The following is a 16,862-nucleotide window of genomic DNA, read 5'->3' as shown; positions in this document are numbered from 1 at the left end:
ACATCATTAAACATCAGGAACACCGACTGTGGAGTCGAGGCACTGTACGATGTTTTACATAAAGGAACTAACAGGGGTGTCAATCTCTGAACCATAGAGTATGAAGCTACGCCTCCTCTCAGGGAAAGAGTGTTGCAAGCTGTTGTGCAATAATATTTATGGCAGATCCTTTCCAAAAAACAGCGATGAGATGTGTTTACACACAATGCTACCGCAAACCTCAACAGATCGATTAAACACTTGAACAGGTACATCCCTAAGATGCTATCCCTATCTTTTTGTGAACAGTGGGAAGGATAATTACTTAATTTTTAAAAGTTTTGTACAGTGGGTTATTCGCACACCCAAAGAAATTTGACACCTTGCTAAAAAAATGTTTTCCATCACATGACACCACACTCATGAGTTCACAGCATGATGATATGGTGAGTGCCTATTGGTCGCTGCTCTTCAAGGCCGGGCATACTTTTTGCACTACAGTGTACATGTATTTGTAATGGATGATGCACTTACAGTCAAACATTGTAATTATTAGCCATTATTTCAAGGTTCAAATTTAGGATAAAATTCTACAAGACATCAGGTCTTGTGTATATTATGTTTATTGGATCAGACAAGTATCAATATATGTATATATTTGGTTTGTGGTAACACCATGTGTGTATCTACTTGCCAGGTAGAGTTTGTTCTTAGAGAACTGTAGAAATTGCTTAATTCTACTACCACGGAGTAGATTGTTTGGGTGTTCGGTAGACTTCTCAGTTCTGAAAAGAACTGTCCTGCTTGTTAACTATTACCTGGGCGGATGGTATAGAAATAGGCTGGGACTACTTTAGCTTAAGTTATAGGATCATAATTAACTGTGCTATCGCAGAGTCAGTTCTTGAATTGGTCTCAACGTATAGACTAGCTTGCTAGTTTTAACTTTGATTCTGCCTGGGTAAATACAATTTAAAACATTTGAACGTCATATTTTCTTTTCACTTAATGATAGTACTCTGATCATGTAAAAAAACATTTTACTCTGTTTTATTGTGAAGGTTAGAGACTAATATTTTCCCCCCGCCTTTCATGAGACTCTATCTATTGAAAAAGGGACGCATTACAAAGCTGATTTTAACATTGGAGCCCATTTCTTAATTTTGTGTGTGTAAAGTAACCCAGCAGTCTATAGCTGTAGAAGACTAGGTGGTTTACCTGTCCCGAGGAGTTTTGATGGCCAATAAAATCATATAAATGTATATTTCTGATAAAAACAGTTGCAAATGCAACCAGTTTATTAAATTAGAATCAGACACTCTCAAAACTTTCAACACTTTTTTTAAAAGTTGCAAAATGTAGGTTACATGGTTCTAAGTCAGGAGCCTTAATATCCTGCATGTTTTATTAGACAATGTGCGCAAGAGAAAACCCTGTGTAAATGATGCAGATGTTAGCCCTTCCCCCAAAAAAGATAAATAATAAAAAAATTCCATGAACATGTTTTATTACAATATTAAACACTGAGCTGAATATTTTCCTTCACAGTGCCCTTAGAGGGTTTGTTAATGTAAGTGTCAATATTTGCTTAATAAAAACTGACCCTTGACCTGTGTTGGGACCAATCAAATCGCAGGGATCTATGAGAGTCAAAAACATTACTCATCCATCAGAGAAAGAGAAATTTTGTTTTTGCATTGTAACTATGGCTTGCTACCAGGGTGTACACATCCTAACTGCCAAAATAGCAGTTGTACATTGCTATTAATTTTTATCCAAAAGATTTACTAAAAATAGGCCTTATCCATTAAAATAGGCCATTATCCATTATACATGTATTGCGCAAGACAGTTTCCCGCCAAAATGTTCACCCACATGCCACAGTCACATCAATTTTAAACACAAACATTGAGTGTCATGTTTGCATTTGTTTGTATACACTGTATGCATTGACATGACTTTGCAAATCTTCGTTTGTTTTTGTAATTCCACCAGACAAGGGAACTTGAACATGTATTTCTACATTATTAGGGGATATTAAGGGGATAAAACGACAAGCTGACCTGTAGTGGGCCCAATCAAATCTCAGGAATCTGTGAGGGTCAAAAACGTTTACTCATCAGGAAGAAAAAAATTGCTGCCAGGGCAAGGCCAGACACAAATGTAACTGCCAACAGCAGTTGTACATTATACAATTGTTGCACGCTGTGACGGGGTCCATGGCGTTTTGTACACCCGAGGGGGAAAATTTCCCCCGATGGTGAACAAAACCCATGGACCCCCTTCACAGCATGCTACAACTGTTTTGTTATACCTTGGTAACATGATTATTCCTCCTCTCAAGTTTATGTTGTCATCTTCAGTCTTCAAAGTAATATTTTCAGGGAAGCTTTCTACCATCATCAATTATCAAACTGTGTAAGTTTAATAATAGAAATCGGTGAACACCATGTTTTGTGTTATACACAAAGTTGCCAAACTGTAAACACAGAGATTCTCCGAATTAAGTGGAGCTAGCGCTTACACTTTCAGGGCTTAAAACTCTCTGGATTAAAGGCAGTGGACACTATTGGAAAATGTCAAAGACTAGCCGTCACAGTTGGTGTACATGTATCTCAACATATGCATCAAATAACAAACCTGTGAAAATTTGAGCTCAATCGGTCATCAAAGTTGCGAACTAATAATGGCAGAAAAATAACCCTTGTCACACGAAGTTGTGTGCGTTTAGATGGTTGATTTCGAGACCTCAAGTCCTAAATCTGAGGTCTCAAAATCAAATTCGTTGAAACTACTTCGTCCTCGAAAACTATGGCACTTCAGATGGAGACGTTTCTTACAATGTTTTATACCATCAACCTCTCCCCATTACTCGTCACCAAGAAATGTTTTATGCCAATAATTATTTTGAGTAATTACCAATAGTGTCCACTGGCTTTTTAAAACAAACTAAAAACTAGCTTAAATCGTGTAAAATTTCATCCTGCCATGGACTACGAACCCAACAATCTCGGTGTCATTGAAACTGGGTTAACTTTTCTATGGGTTATTGTGGTGGTGTGAAAAAAAGTATTATTGTAGGTAGTCTGAAATAAGCTATACTCTGTGAAGTAAAGATTATTGAAAAAACTGGGCGACTGGTGAAATGACAACCCAACTTGTCATACTGGTCAGTCACTAAAAAAGAAAAGGTCAAACCTTGCCTAGTAGGTTTGTTATGGTTTTTAATTTATTTCCCATACATGATGTAGGATACTTACCAAAGTCCGACACTGCCTTTAAATTATTGAGAGCAATACTCCTGAACCAAAAGGTTTTTAAAGAGTTTTCAACCACAGAGTAAGCAGGGATCACGATTAGATGGGACAAGACCTTGCATCGCTCTAGAGTTGGTCTCCACATTTCGCTTTGAGTAGTAGAGGCATCAGCCCCTAGGAATTCCTGGAAACTTGTCCCATACAGTTTTATCTGGGTTATTTATAGATCTGACTAGTGTTTTGTGACGCACGAAGGTTGTTTGAGGTTTTTTGGACATGTACATGTGAACACATGACCTGAAATGGGTATAGAAAAACACAGACACAGGTACTGATGGACCATAAATGACTGTATTTTCAATAAACAAGACTTTTAACTCAAAACAAAGACCTTTTTTTTATAGTTGAATGTTGTGACATTGATTTATAATCACAGTTTCTGTCTGATAAATCCAGTATTCTACTACAAAAGAGGTTTCTTTTGAGAGTATGGTTAGACTACGTAAATTACTGAGGTAGGAGCGAGCTCACGTGCTGTGGATTTTGCGTTGTGAACGGCGTGAAGTTGGGCTGTGATAAGGGAGATCGCGAAGTTGTTTGATTCTAGCTGACAGCTATCCTTCTAACCATGAATAACTTGAGGGTGAAAATGAAAGAATTTGCAGCTTCTTCAAGAGATTTTTATTGAAAATATTGCCACAAACACATGACATTGTGTGAACATTTGCGTAAAATATCCATTTTCACCCATTACTAGCATGGTTCAGCCATCGCTAAGGTCTCAAAATCAAAAATATTATTCAGTGATTTCGAGAATAAAAGCCTTGATTGAACAACAATATAATATGCATGTCTTTTTAATGCATCATGCAATATGCTGTGTTTATTGGTGTGTAATACCCATCTCAGGTCACGTGACAGTGGTAGCGCAACCGGTCTATTTGATCTTGAATCTTTCACACGTTTTTAAATTTTTATCCTGAGTTGTCTTTGACAACAAACCAAAAATGTAACATGTCTTTGAACAGCCTAGTAGGCCGAATTTCAACTACCCCAGCCCCCCCCCCCCCCCACCCTGCCAACTGCATGGTTTGTTAGATTCTGTTGGACCACTAAGCAAGGGTTGGACTGATGATTGCGACATTGATTATGGAGTAATGCGGGGGGGGGGGGGGGGGGGGTCTGGTTATGTTGTGAGATGGGCAATATTTCGTTTTTCATTTGAAAAGATTTTTTTTTTTAAGTGTCACCATCCATATTTATCAACCCTGTAAATCAAGGACCAGCTGTTTTTATTTGTTTTTACTTTAAATTTGTTTAGCCATTTCCCCATCGGTTTTGTAGCGTACAGAAGTGAAGCCTTGGTTTTAACGGATAGACACACTCAGTCTTTTGTACATTCAGTATAAATATTGGTGACTCGCAAAATTTTGTTCTATTAATTCCCTATTCTATAGAACTTCCCCTGTGGGGAATCCCAGTTTAACAAAGAACATCATGTGGTCTTCACACACTACTAACTACAATGCCATTCTGGACTGCTGCCAAGTTTTGTCACCACCTTCCCGCCAAAATCTGTAGCATAGTTTTGTCACAATCAGTAAGCTTCAATCCCTCCTGTAAAAGTCCCCAACAATGGTATGTAAGAGCCTGACCCACTACCCACCACTACCAAGATCAGACACAATACAAACTACAATGCCATTCTTGACTGCTGCCAAGTTTTGTCACCACCTTCCCGCCAAAATCTGTAGCATAGTTTTGTCACAATCAGTAAGCTTCAATCCCTCCTGTAAAAGTCCCCAACAATGGTATGTAAGAGCCTGACCCACTACCCACCACTACCAAGATCAGACACAATACAAACTACAATGCCATTCTTGACTGCTGCCAAGTTTTGTCACCACCTTCCCGCCAAAATCTGTAACCTTTTGTCTCGCTAAAAAGGCTAGGATTGAGATCAAAATTTTAGCCCACATAGTAAAGTCAATGGTCATTGTACAGAGATGACCAGAAAAAAATGGCATCAGAGGAAAACATTTCAAATTCACTAAAATAACTAAAGTTACACATGAGGCAATATTTTGGGATTGCTGACAAGTTTTGTCACCACCTTCCCGCCAAAATCTGTAACATAGTTATGTCACAATCAGTAAGCTTCAATCCCTCCTGTAAAAGTCCCCAACAATGGTATGTAAATGCCTGACCCAGTACCCACCACTTCCAAGATCAGACACACAATACAAACTGCAATGTCATTCTGGACTGCTGCCAAGTTTTGTCGCCACCTTCCCGCCAAAAATGTTCAGCACTAGGAGTAGGTGGCAACGTGCCCTTAGTGACTGATGATTTTAATGATAGCCCTAACCTTGTAGCGGGCGTCTGGCCTTGTAATGGCATAACTCATTTAAGAATTAAAACTTTAAAAAGTGTAACCATCAAAACTGATCGACCCAGTGAATCAAGAACTTCCCTTTGTTTTAACACAATTTTGTTCAGCGCTACATGTATCGAGTTACTCGTCCTAACTTAGGACTAGCTATACGCTTTTAATATTTCCTAGGACTTGTCCTAAGTTAGGACTAGTCCAACGTAACTCTGTGAAATCGACCCCAGGTCTTTAGAATTTCCCTATGGAGTCCTGTTATTTTGCCTTTTTTGTTTTGGCCTTGGTCTCCATTTAAGGTAGTGAAAATGAAATCACACTCACACACAATATTTTGCACACACTCAGTTGTTGGTGACTCGCAAAATTTTGTTCTGTTATTCCCTATTCTACAGAACTCCCCTGTGGGGAATCCCAGTTAAGCAAAGAACATTGTGGGGGTCTTCATTCCCTCCTGTAAAAGTCCCCACCAACGGTAGTCCCTACCCAATACCAGGATCAAACACACTTGTTCTACAATGCCATTCTGGACTGCTGCCAATTTTTGTCAGCACCTTCCCGCCATAATGTTCAGCACTAGAAGTGGCAACATGCTCCTTGCGACGGTGACTGCTCTATATTCCGATACCCCTATGTTCCGACACCCCTATATTCTGACACCCCTATGTTCCGACACCCCTATGTTCCGACACCCCTATGTTCCGACACCCCTATGTTCCGACACCCCTATGTTCCGACAACCTGTACCAACATTTTGTGTTAGCCATTTTCAAGAAAAACGGTGCTACTGAAAGAAACTACACCTGACCATAATTTAATCCAGTAGCCCCTCAGAGGAGTTTAATTTATATGAAAAGTGTTATTCTAGTTTGGCAACTTTGGTTTACTAAGACAAGGACTGAGTAATGGGGAGGACTTATTTATTTATTAATATTTATTGTTATTGTTAACACATTATTTATAATTTTTGTTTATTTATTTTTGTTTAACTCGGGGAGTCATTACTCATGTTCATAACCACACAACAAATAAAATACATGCCTTAACAAGCAACAATATCATATGTGATTCGATTACCTTAATTTCATTCCATCATTTTAAAAATAGTACAAATTCAACTCATGATTGTTCAAACCTATTCCCGGCTGAAATTCACCGGGAAACCTGTAATACAACTTGTGTTTTTATTATTGCTTAACAGAGTAATAATATGCAAAAACAACTTGTCGGAATATAGGGGAGTCGGAATATAGGTTCAGTTGTCGGAACATAGGGATGTCAAAATATAGGCTGAGTTGTCGGAACAGGGGTGTAGGAACACAGGGGGTGTCGGAACATACGGAACATAGGGGTGTCGGAACATAGGGGTGTCGAAACATAGGGGTGTCGGAATATAGGTTCAGTTGTAGGAACATAGGCATGTCAAATTATAGGCTGAGTTGTCGGAACAGGGGTGTCGGAACATAGGGGTGTCGGAACATAGGGGTGTCGGAACATACGGAACATAGGGGTGTCGGAACAGGGGTGTCGAAACATAGGGATGTCGGAATATAGGTTCAGTTGTAGGAACAATGTCAAATTATAGGCTGAGTTGTCGGAACATAGGGGTGTCGGAATATAGGTGTGTAACCCTTGCGACAGATGATTTGGGTCAGTCTTTTCCACACTCAGTTATTGGTGCCTCGCAAAATTTTGTTCTTTTATTCCCTATCATTTAGAACACCTCTGTGGGGAATCCCGGTTGAACAAAGAACATTGGGTACATCTTCATTCCCTCCTGTAAAAGTCCCCAAACAATGCCATTCTGGTCTGTTGCCAAGTTTTGACATCACCATCCTGCCAAAATCTGTAACCTTTTTTTCTCGTTAAAAAGGTAAGGTGTGGCTTTGAATTGAGATACAAATTTAAGCCAACATTGTAAAGTCAATGAGCATTGTACAGAGATGACCACAAACAAATACACATGTAGCATCACAGGAAAACATTTCCAAATCACCCAAAATAACACGTGATGCAATATTTATGGATTGCTGCCAAGTTTGGTCACTACCTTCCCGCCAAAATCTGTAGCCTTTTATCACGATCAAAAAGAAACATGGCACTTGAGTCAAAACCAAGAGCCACCAGAATTGTAAAAATGCAGCAATGGGCATTGTTCATTGTAAGATGACTTTTAAAATAAATGACAGTGCAATAGCAGAAAACACATCAAAGTTTTTTTTTTACTATATAAATAATGTACACGAACATTACAGAATTGGTTTTTGCCAAAAAAAAAAACTGCTGACAATGTACGCACTTTATGTAATCCACTATTAACATTAACTGACACACCTGTAGAAGTTTTAAATCGATCAGCCATCTGGGTCACAAGAAAAAACAGTGCAATAAACGATTACAAATTTTGGATTTAATAAAAGTGAATAAAACACTCACTGAACAATAAACTCCTAACGCGAAGTTAGATTATAGTACATTTTCTCATCAAATATGACATTTCAGACAGAATTATTTCAATGCATGTTTTCTACTATCATTGATCATCATTAGACCATGTACATTTTATGTAAATCTGTGATCTTCCTGAGTTTTGTTTCTTAACAATTCTGTAACGTTCTTGTAATTATGTAGGCCTATGTCTTTACTTGATATGAGGGGGTTTGCCCCTGTGTCTCACCACCTTATAATCTCATGTACTTATAGTGTACTGCATAACCATGGTCCCATAATTATTGAACAAATAAAATTCAAAACCTGCTATGGGACGTTTCTGTCTGTTCTTGAAGCACGTTGAGTGCATAGTTTAGACCCGCTTTAAACCCTACAATGTAGACCTACAGTATAAGATTTTGCAGACTGAGGGAGAGTTGGAAGATTCAAAAGTATGCAAACTCTTATACTCAGGTATGGTTCTGTAACTTCACTAAAAAAGAGGAATTTCATCAAAATTTCAATAATTTTGTATAGTATTTTTCAATTCGAATGGTAAAACTGAAACTGGAAAAAAAAGGAAATCACCTCATCCAAAAAGTTGCATGCCTGCACTGTAATTTGTTTTTGGTCGTTTATTGTTGTTTTTATTTTCTGCCATGACAACCATCAGCCAACTGATTGTTGCTAAACAAAGGTTTTTTCTAGTACGCAACCACACATCATGTGTCAATTTCCCTGGTGAAAAAGATTATACACGTTGCCTTGGATTGGTCGAGTTGGTCTTTGAAAAGCGTTTGTAACCGTTTGTTATAAAATTGATATGGTTAGAAAGATGTTGTAAAAGTAGAATACAATGATCTACACAAAGATGCCTCAAAATTGCGTGGTTTTTGCGACTAACACGGTCGGCCATTTATGGGAGTCAAAAAGTTGACTCCCATAAATGGCCGACCGTGTTAATTCGGACGTAAAATGAAAACCGTGCAATTTTGAGTGATAATTGTGTGGATCATTATATTCTACTTTTCAAACATCTTTCCCACCATATACATTTCATAACAAACGGTTTCAAACGCTTTTTTATAGACCAACTCGTCCAATCCAAGGCAACGTGTTCCTTTAAAACACAGTTTGTCAGTTCACTACATATAGGCGTATAAATAATTGGACCGCAGCTATGGGCAGGTCCATAGATAGGTTAGAAATTCTTAGAACCAGTCGTCTGAGGTCATCGACAGAACAAGCATTGAGGAAGGAAACTGCCATGACACAAGTAAATCTGCATACATTACACATTTATTTATAACAATGGAAATGTTTCTAAGAACTCACAGGGGCTGATGCTTTAAAGCGTGAACTGAAAGGAGGAAATAGTGTCGTTTCTACCTCTTTGGGCTTATTTCGTTCTGATGTACGACATCTTCACGTACATACCTGACGTGAGATTTTTACAACAAAATTGTTTGACGTTCTAGTTCGTGGTTTTGCTCGCATAACGTGCAGCTAAACCTCCCAATTAGTCATGAGCCAAATGCAGAAACAATCAATTTGTTCTTTGTAGTAAGTCTCTAGTTTCTTCCTACATGTACGGGAATAAAAAAAACTGACTGCCATTTTTTTCTTTTTTTAAGGAAGGAGGCAGCCTTTTTTTCAAAACGGCCGGCCAAAACACATTTTTAAAGACAGCAGGCTGGGCTGTTTTTCACAATTTTTGTTCTTGTCTGAGATTGTTTTTAAGCAAAAAGTAAAAGGAGGTGGCCTTTCAAAATGGAAAAGGGAGTGTGCGAGGACACTAAACATGTTTTAATTCTCATTTGGCCTAAGACGAAAATCCAAGTTCTTTCCTCCATAATTGAAAATAAAAACAATTTTTAACAATTTGGTCAAAACTAGTCTGGTTATGTATTGTCAAAACACTTGGCCCCATTACACAGCAAGCAAGGCCGTATCGTGATCACCCCCTTTTGCCCAAAAAACAATGGGCGCTACGCCACATTTTCTGGACCACTGCCAAGTTTTATCGCCACATTTTCTGGACCAGATGCTAGTCTTTTCTTAGTTTACATCCATGGTTAAAAATTTAAAAAAAAACTAACAAATATTTTGTTAAAAACCAGTTGGGTTATAATGTAATGTCAAATTGATTTAAGCATAGAGGAAGTCTTGACAGAGATGTAAAATTGCACAGAAAATCAAAACATCACCACCTCACCCTAAAAATAACTAGCACTGCCCCACATTTTCTGGACCACTGCCAAGTTTTGTCAACTGTAGTTTTTTTTTCTTCTCAGTATTTACATGTACTCCATGGTTTAAAAAAAAAAACTTTTACAATTTGGTCTAAATCAGTTACTCAACTTTTGTATTGTAAAATACAGTACTCACCCACCTTGAGCCCCCCCCCCCACCACCGCCAAAAATAAATAAGAGTAGCACTGCCCACATTTTTTGGACAACTGCCAAGTTGATCACCATCTCATCAGGCCATATTTATTGGACTGCTGCCAAGTGAATCCCCAACACCTTTCCCACCAATATCTTAAACCTTTTGTCATGATAACCAAGCTTGGGCGATATCGATTTATTTTATTCACGATATATCGCCGACAATATATCGCGATATTCGATATAATCGCGATTAATGAAATTTGACATCATCAGTCTTCAAACTTCAAGTGAAAGTTGTAGAAGAGACAGTCATAGCTTAAGAGAGGTGTTCTAATGACCTATTCTTCTGGTTTTACTCCAAACCTATGGGGTGCAAGATGTCTCAGCTAGCAAATTCATCGCGATATTTAATCGATATTGCGAAATATCACGATTATCGTGATATATCGCAATATATCGCGATATATCGATATCTCGATTAAAACCAAATCCATCCGATATCGAAATCGTTTCCAAATTAATATCGCGATGTTCGATAATATCGTGATATCGCCCAAGCTTAATGATAACAATGAGTGTTGCACTTGAGTCAAACCAGGGAAATATAAATTTGGCAAATTAAAAAAAAACATGTTTTAAAGCGTCTCCACACACTATTTTATGAGAGGCCACCTGTTTTTAAAATAAATTTTAAACCGGCTGATTGTCTTGAAAACATGTGTCAGTGAGCCATTTAAAAAAAACAAAAAAACAAAAAACAAATAAAAGGCAGGACTATGTTGTGTTTTTTTGGCCTAACATCAATTAGCGATATTTTCATTATAAGAAGATTTATTATAAGGTGATTTATTAGGTTATGCCACCAAATGACTGTTAAAATCAGGATATGTATTAGATTGAAAACAAAACAAAGAAACAAATTGACAATCACAATCAGGAAACAGATTAACAATACCGTGATCAAAATTTCGGGAATTTTATGGATTTTGACTGCAACCCAGGTTATAATTGGGATAACTTCCATTTGTATTGGTTTTGATGACCTTGGGGGAATTGTGTCCATACAAAGTTCAATTCTGAGGTTAACAAAACATAACACGTACGTCAAATACAGTATTTAAAAGCATTTTGAGAATCATCATTGAAGGCAACGTAAACCTTTGATTTTTTTAACCAATAGACTGTTTTAATCCTATCTGCTGAAAGCAGTTGTTCATGTTTTTGAGATGGCCAAAAATCTGGAGCGAATATATGTCCACACAGGAAGAACAATCCCTAATAGGAATACAGAATCTATGAGAAGCATTGTTAATACGCAGCACTGTTGCATAAGGCCAAGTAAAAAAAAAACATGTTTCGCGTCCCCGCCCGCTTCCTTCCTGTTTACAGGCTGCCTCCTTTTTTATTTAATTTTATATTTTATTTTTTTATGCACATTTTTTTAATTTATTTTTTTAAATAGGGTTATTTTAAATGATCTCAGCAAAAACAATCTGAATGTCTTGTCTGAATGCCTCGACTAAATTGTTTCATTTATGTTTTGTGTATTTCAGCAGTAGAAAAAACAATGGATATTTGAAATTTGAACAAAGAATGGCGGCCATCTTGAAATAAAAAATAAAAAATAAAAAGCCCCTCTTCCTCCTTTTTTTGAAAAACCCGGACAAGAAACATGTCTTTTTTTGTACTCGGCCTAATACAAAAATTTTACCTTTTTACATGAATACCACGTTTCTTTGAAGTGAGATGATTATCAAAATGCTTTATACTATCAAATGCTACTGTAGGCTTCGTACCAAAGGTTTTTATTGGCAATCATTTTAAGAGTGATACCAAACTTATGCTAATCCAGGGAATAATTCTGTCCAGCAAATTTTGCATAGCAAATTATTTGGGCTGAACTAGTTAATTGCACACTGAATGTTAACATCGAGATTTGTGGAGGGGGGGGGGGATTTAGGCCCCCCACAAAACGTATTGATTTTTAAAAAATCATCACATCACAGTTTCTGTACGTGGGACAGGGATCCCAAGAACTACTCCTAGAACCCAGAGGTTCGTTCTGCTATCGCCTTGAGGCCTCCACGAGGAGACGATGCAGACACACTTCATAATCATAGTTCCAGGATTTTTTTTTTTTGTGCGTCACATCTGAGGGCGCTGTCTGCGCCTTGATTAAATAAAGGCTAGGAGTGGGCTGTGCTGTTTTTCACAATTCTTTTTCTTGTCTGAGATTGTTTTTAAGCAAAAAGTAAAAGGAGGTGGCCTTTCAAAATGGAAAAGGGAGTGTGCGAGGACACTAAACATGTTTTAAATCTCATTTGGCCTAAGACAAAAATCCAAGTTCTTTCCTCCATGGTTGAAAATAAAAACAATTTTTAACAATTTGGTCAAAACTAGTCTGGTTATGTATTGTCAAAACACTTGGCCCCATTACACAGCAAGGCCGTATGGTGATCACCCCCTTTTGCCCAAAAAACAATGAGCGCTACGCCACATTTTCTGGACCACTGCCAAGTTTTATCGCCAGATTTTCTGGACCAGATGCTAGTCTTTTCTTAGTTTACATCCATGGTTAAAAATTAAAAACCTTAAAAACCAGTTGGGTTATAATGTAATGTCAAATTGATTTAAGCATAGAGGAAGTCTTGACAGAGATGTAAAATTGCACAGAAAATCAAAAAATCACCACCTCCCCCTAAAAATAACTAGCACTGCGCCACATTTTCTGGACCACTGCCAAGTTTTGTCAACAGTAGTTTTTTTTTCTTCTCAGTATTTACATGTTCTCCATGGTTTAAAAAAAAAACGACTTTTACAATTAGGTCTAAATCAGTTACTCAACTTTTGTATTGGGTCATTCCATGTCAAATCAACCAGTGGTCCCCAGGTGACCCCCTCAGATTTTGATGAAACTTCATCAGAATGATTGGATGTGACTCAAATGAACACATACAAAAAAGCCAAGTCATACTCCATGTCGTTTTCGAGATATGATCCATTGAAATTTGGTCGAGGCGGCCATTTTGTGCGCGCACGAGACGCAAAATGTGATTTTTGTGATAATTTCCGACTTTGAAAACTCATAATTTAGATTTTGTACCAGGTAGAGAGCTCAAACTTGGTATTCCAAGCTTCAAACATATTACCATGTATTGTATGTGTACATGAATGTACACATGTGTACATGTACACTGTATGATATTATATTAAAATGTGCCAAAAACATATAGTATTCAAATTGCCACCACACCATGAAGGAGTTGAGTGCCAAAGCTGAAAATTGGTGTATAAGAAGATATAATATAAATGTTTAACTGGTATCAATTTCAACAAATGTTTTAATTGATTGCGGGGTCAACCGGGGTCAAGACGGGCAGGGTCTTTTTGACCTTTTTCTGGCTGGAACCAACTTTGGGCCCATGCTATTTCTAAATTAATGCATTGGTGAGCTTATAATTGCTTATGGGTATAGACATGCACCCATAGATAATACCTAGGGAATATAGGATTCATTTGACCTCTCATGTTGGCACAGGGTGACCCCAATTATCACAAAAAACATTTTCGGCTGATTAAAGTGCCTACTTTAAGTGACCATAACTAGAAAATTAAAGGAGATACATTTAAATTGAGTGCAGATTCATGAAATTTGGCAAGAAGTAAGATGTAATACCAAATTTGAGCTCTCTACCTGGTACAATAACTAAATTATGAGCTTTCAAAGTCGGAAATTAACACAAAAATAACTTTTCGCGTCTCGCGCGAGCACAAAATGGCCGCCTCGACCAAATTTCAATGGGTCATATCTAGAAAACGACATGGAGTACGACTTAGTTTTTTTGTATGTGTTCATTTGAGCCACATCCAGTCATTCTGATGAAGTTTCATCAAAATCTGAGAGGGTCACCTGGGAACTTTTCTGAAAACTGGTTGATTTGACACGGAATGACCCTATTGTAAAATACAGTACTCACCCACCTTGAGCCCCCCCCCCCCCCACCCCCAAAAATAAATAAATAAGGGTAGCACTGCGCCACATTTTTTGGACCACTGCCAAGTTGATCACCATCTCATCGGCCATATTTATTGGACTGCTGCCAAGTTAATCCCCAACACCTTTCTCACCAATATCTTAAACCTTTTGTCATGATAACAATGAGTGTTGCACTTGAGTCAAACCAGGGAAATATAAATTTGGCAAATTAAAAAAAAACATGTTTTAAATCATCTCCACACACTATTTTATGAGAGGCCACCTGTTTTTAAAATAAATTTTAAACCGGCTGATTGTCTTGAAAACATGTGTCAGTGAGCCATTTAAAAAAACAAAAAAACAAAAAACAAATAAAAGGCAGGACTATGTTGTGTTTTTTTTGGCCTAACATCAATTAGCGATATTTTCATTATAAGAAGATTTATTATAAGGTGATTTATTAGGTTATGCCACCAAATGACTGTTAAAATCAGGATATGTATTAGATTGAAAACAAAACAAAGAAACAAATTGACAATCACAATCAGGAAACAGATTAACAATACCGTGATCAAAATTTCATGAATTTTATGGATTTTGACTGCCACCCAGGTTATAATTGGAATAACTTCCATTTGTATTGGTTTTGATGACCTTGTGGGAATTGTGTCCATACAAAGTTCAATTCTGAGGTTAACAAAACATAACACGTACGTCAAATACAGTATTTAAAAGCATTTTGAGAATCATCATTGAAGGCAACGTAAACCTTTGATTTTTTTTAACCAATAGACTGTTTTAATCCTATCTGCTGAAAGCAGTTGTTCATGTTTTTGAGATGGCCAACAGTCTGGAGCGAATATATGTCCACACAGGAAGAACAATCCCTAATAGGATATCGTCAATCATTCTCTGCTGCATGGTCATTTCCCAGAAGCAATGAAACATGCCCACATCACGCCCTTGCTTAAGAAACCTAACCTGGACACAGAACAACTCAAGAACTACAGGCCCATTGCAAACCTGTCGTTTCTTTCAAAAACAATAGAACGTGCAGCCGCTGCCCAACTTCAAAATTACCTCACCGACAACAATCTTCATGGACACTTCCAGTCCGCCTACAGAAAACATCATAGTGTTGAGACTGCCCTTCTACGTGTTCAAAACGACCTACTCCTGGCAGCCGATAAGGGGCAAGAAGCTATTCTTGTCCTCCTTGATTATTCATCTGCCTTCGACACGATCGACCATAACATCATGCGTCAGCGTCTTACGAACAGATACGGCGTGTCCGGTCACGCTATCGGTTGGTTTGAATCCTATCTAGGAAATCGCACCCAGAGTGTCGTCATCAATGGTGCTCTTTCGAACCCTCAAGTGCCATTCTGCGGTGTTCCTCAAGGATCTGTTTTGGGACCGTTATGTTTCACTCTCTACACATCCCCCCTCGAAGACATCATCGAGGGCCATGATATCAATAGAATGTTGTACGCCGACGACACCCAGGTATACGTCATCACTAACGAGCAAGATCGCCCAACTACCATCTCACAGCTAGAGCACTGCCTTAATGACGTACGAGCATGGTCTGTCGCCAACAAACTAAAATTGAATGAGGAGAAGACCGAGGTCATTCACATTACATCTCGCTTCAGAAGCTCTACCACACTTTCACCTATCACAATTGGCAGTTTTCCAATAGAACCGGTTCAGAGAGTACGAGATCTCGGTGTCACTTTTCAGAACGATCTTCGAACGGACATCCATGTGAAAAATATCTGCAAATCCTCGTACCTCGCATTACACAAAATTTGACAAATTCGCAATCTTCTTGACAAATCCACCACGGAAAAACTGGTTCACGCCTTTATTACATCCCGCCTTGATTTTTGTAATAGTCTTCTTCTCGGTCTATCTGACTCCGGAATCTCCAAACTTCAGCGAGTTCAGAACTCAGCAGCCAGATTGGTCACACGATCCAAAACCTGTGACCACATTTCACCTATTTTCTCGGACTTGCACTGGCTTCCGGTTAGACAACGGATTGCTTACAAAACCCTTCTTCTGACATACAGCTGTATCCATGGCCACGCACCTACATACTTGCAAGAACTTGTTCACAAATACCAGCCTTCTCGAAATCTCCGCTCTCAATCACAATCTCTACTTGCCTGTTCATCCGCTTCTACTAAGTCTTACGGCCAGCGTGCATTTTCTACGTCTTCTCCTACTCTTTGGAACAAACTCCCCCGCAACATCAAAGACGCTAAAACTCTGGATAAATTCAAACGCCTTCTCAAAACTCACTTGTTAAACTCCAACTAGTTTTGTCTGTTTTTTCTTTCTGACTTTGTACAGCGCATTGGGACTCCGTGTGTAATGCGCTTTAAAAGAACGGTTTAATATTATTATTATTATTATTAGGAATACAGAATCTATGAGA

The 16,862-nt window shown here is 38.2% G+C and overlaps 1 protein-coding gene across 2 annotated transcripts in view; it reads right to left on the bottom strand.

The window, feature by feature from the left end:
• The window catches only part of LOC117299836, a 46,953-nt gene that overhangs the window by 25,830 nt on the left and 4,261 nt on the right, over positions 1-16,862 (bottom strand). The gene's annotated exons all lie outside the window — the stretch shown is intronic.

Source organism: Asterias rubens, chromosome 15, assembly GCF_902459465.1.
Source record: "Asterias rubens chromosome 15, eAstRub1.3, whole genome shotgun sequence".
NCBI classification, from domain to species: Eukaryota; Metazoa; Echinodermata; class Asteroidea; order Forcipulatida; family Asteriidae; genus Asterias; species Asterias rubens.
This window is presented reverse-complemented; position numbering and strand designations above follow the sequence as displayed.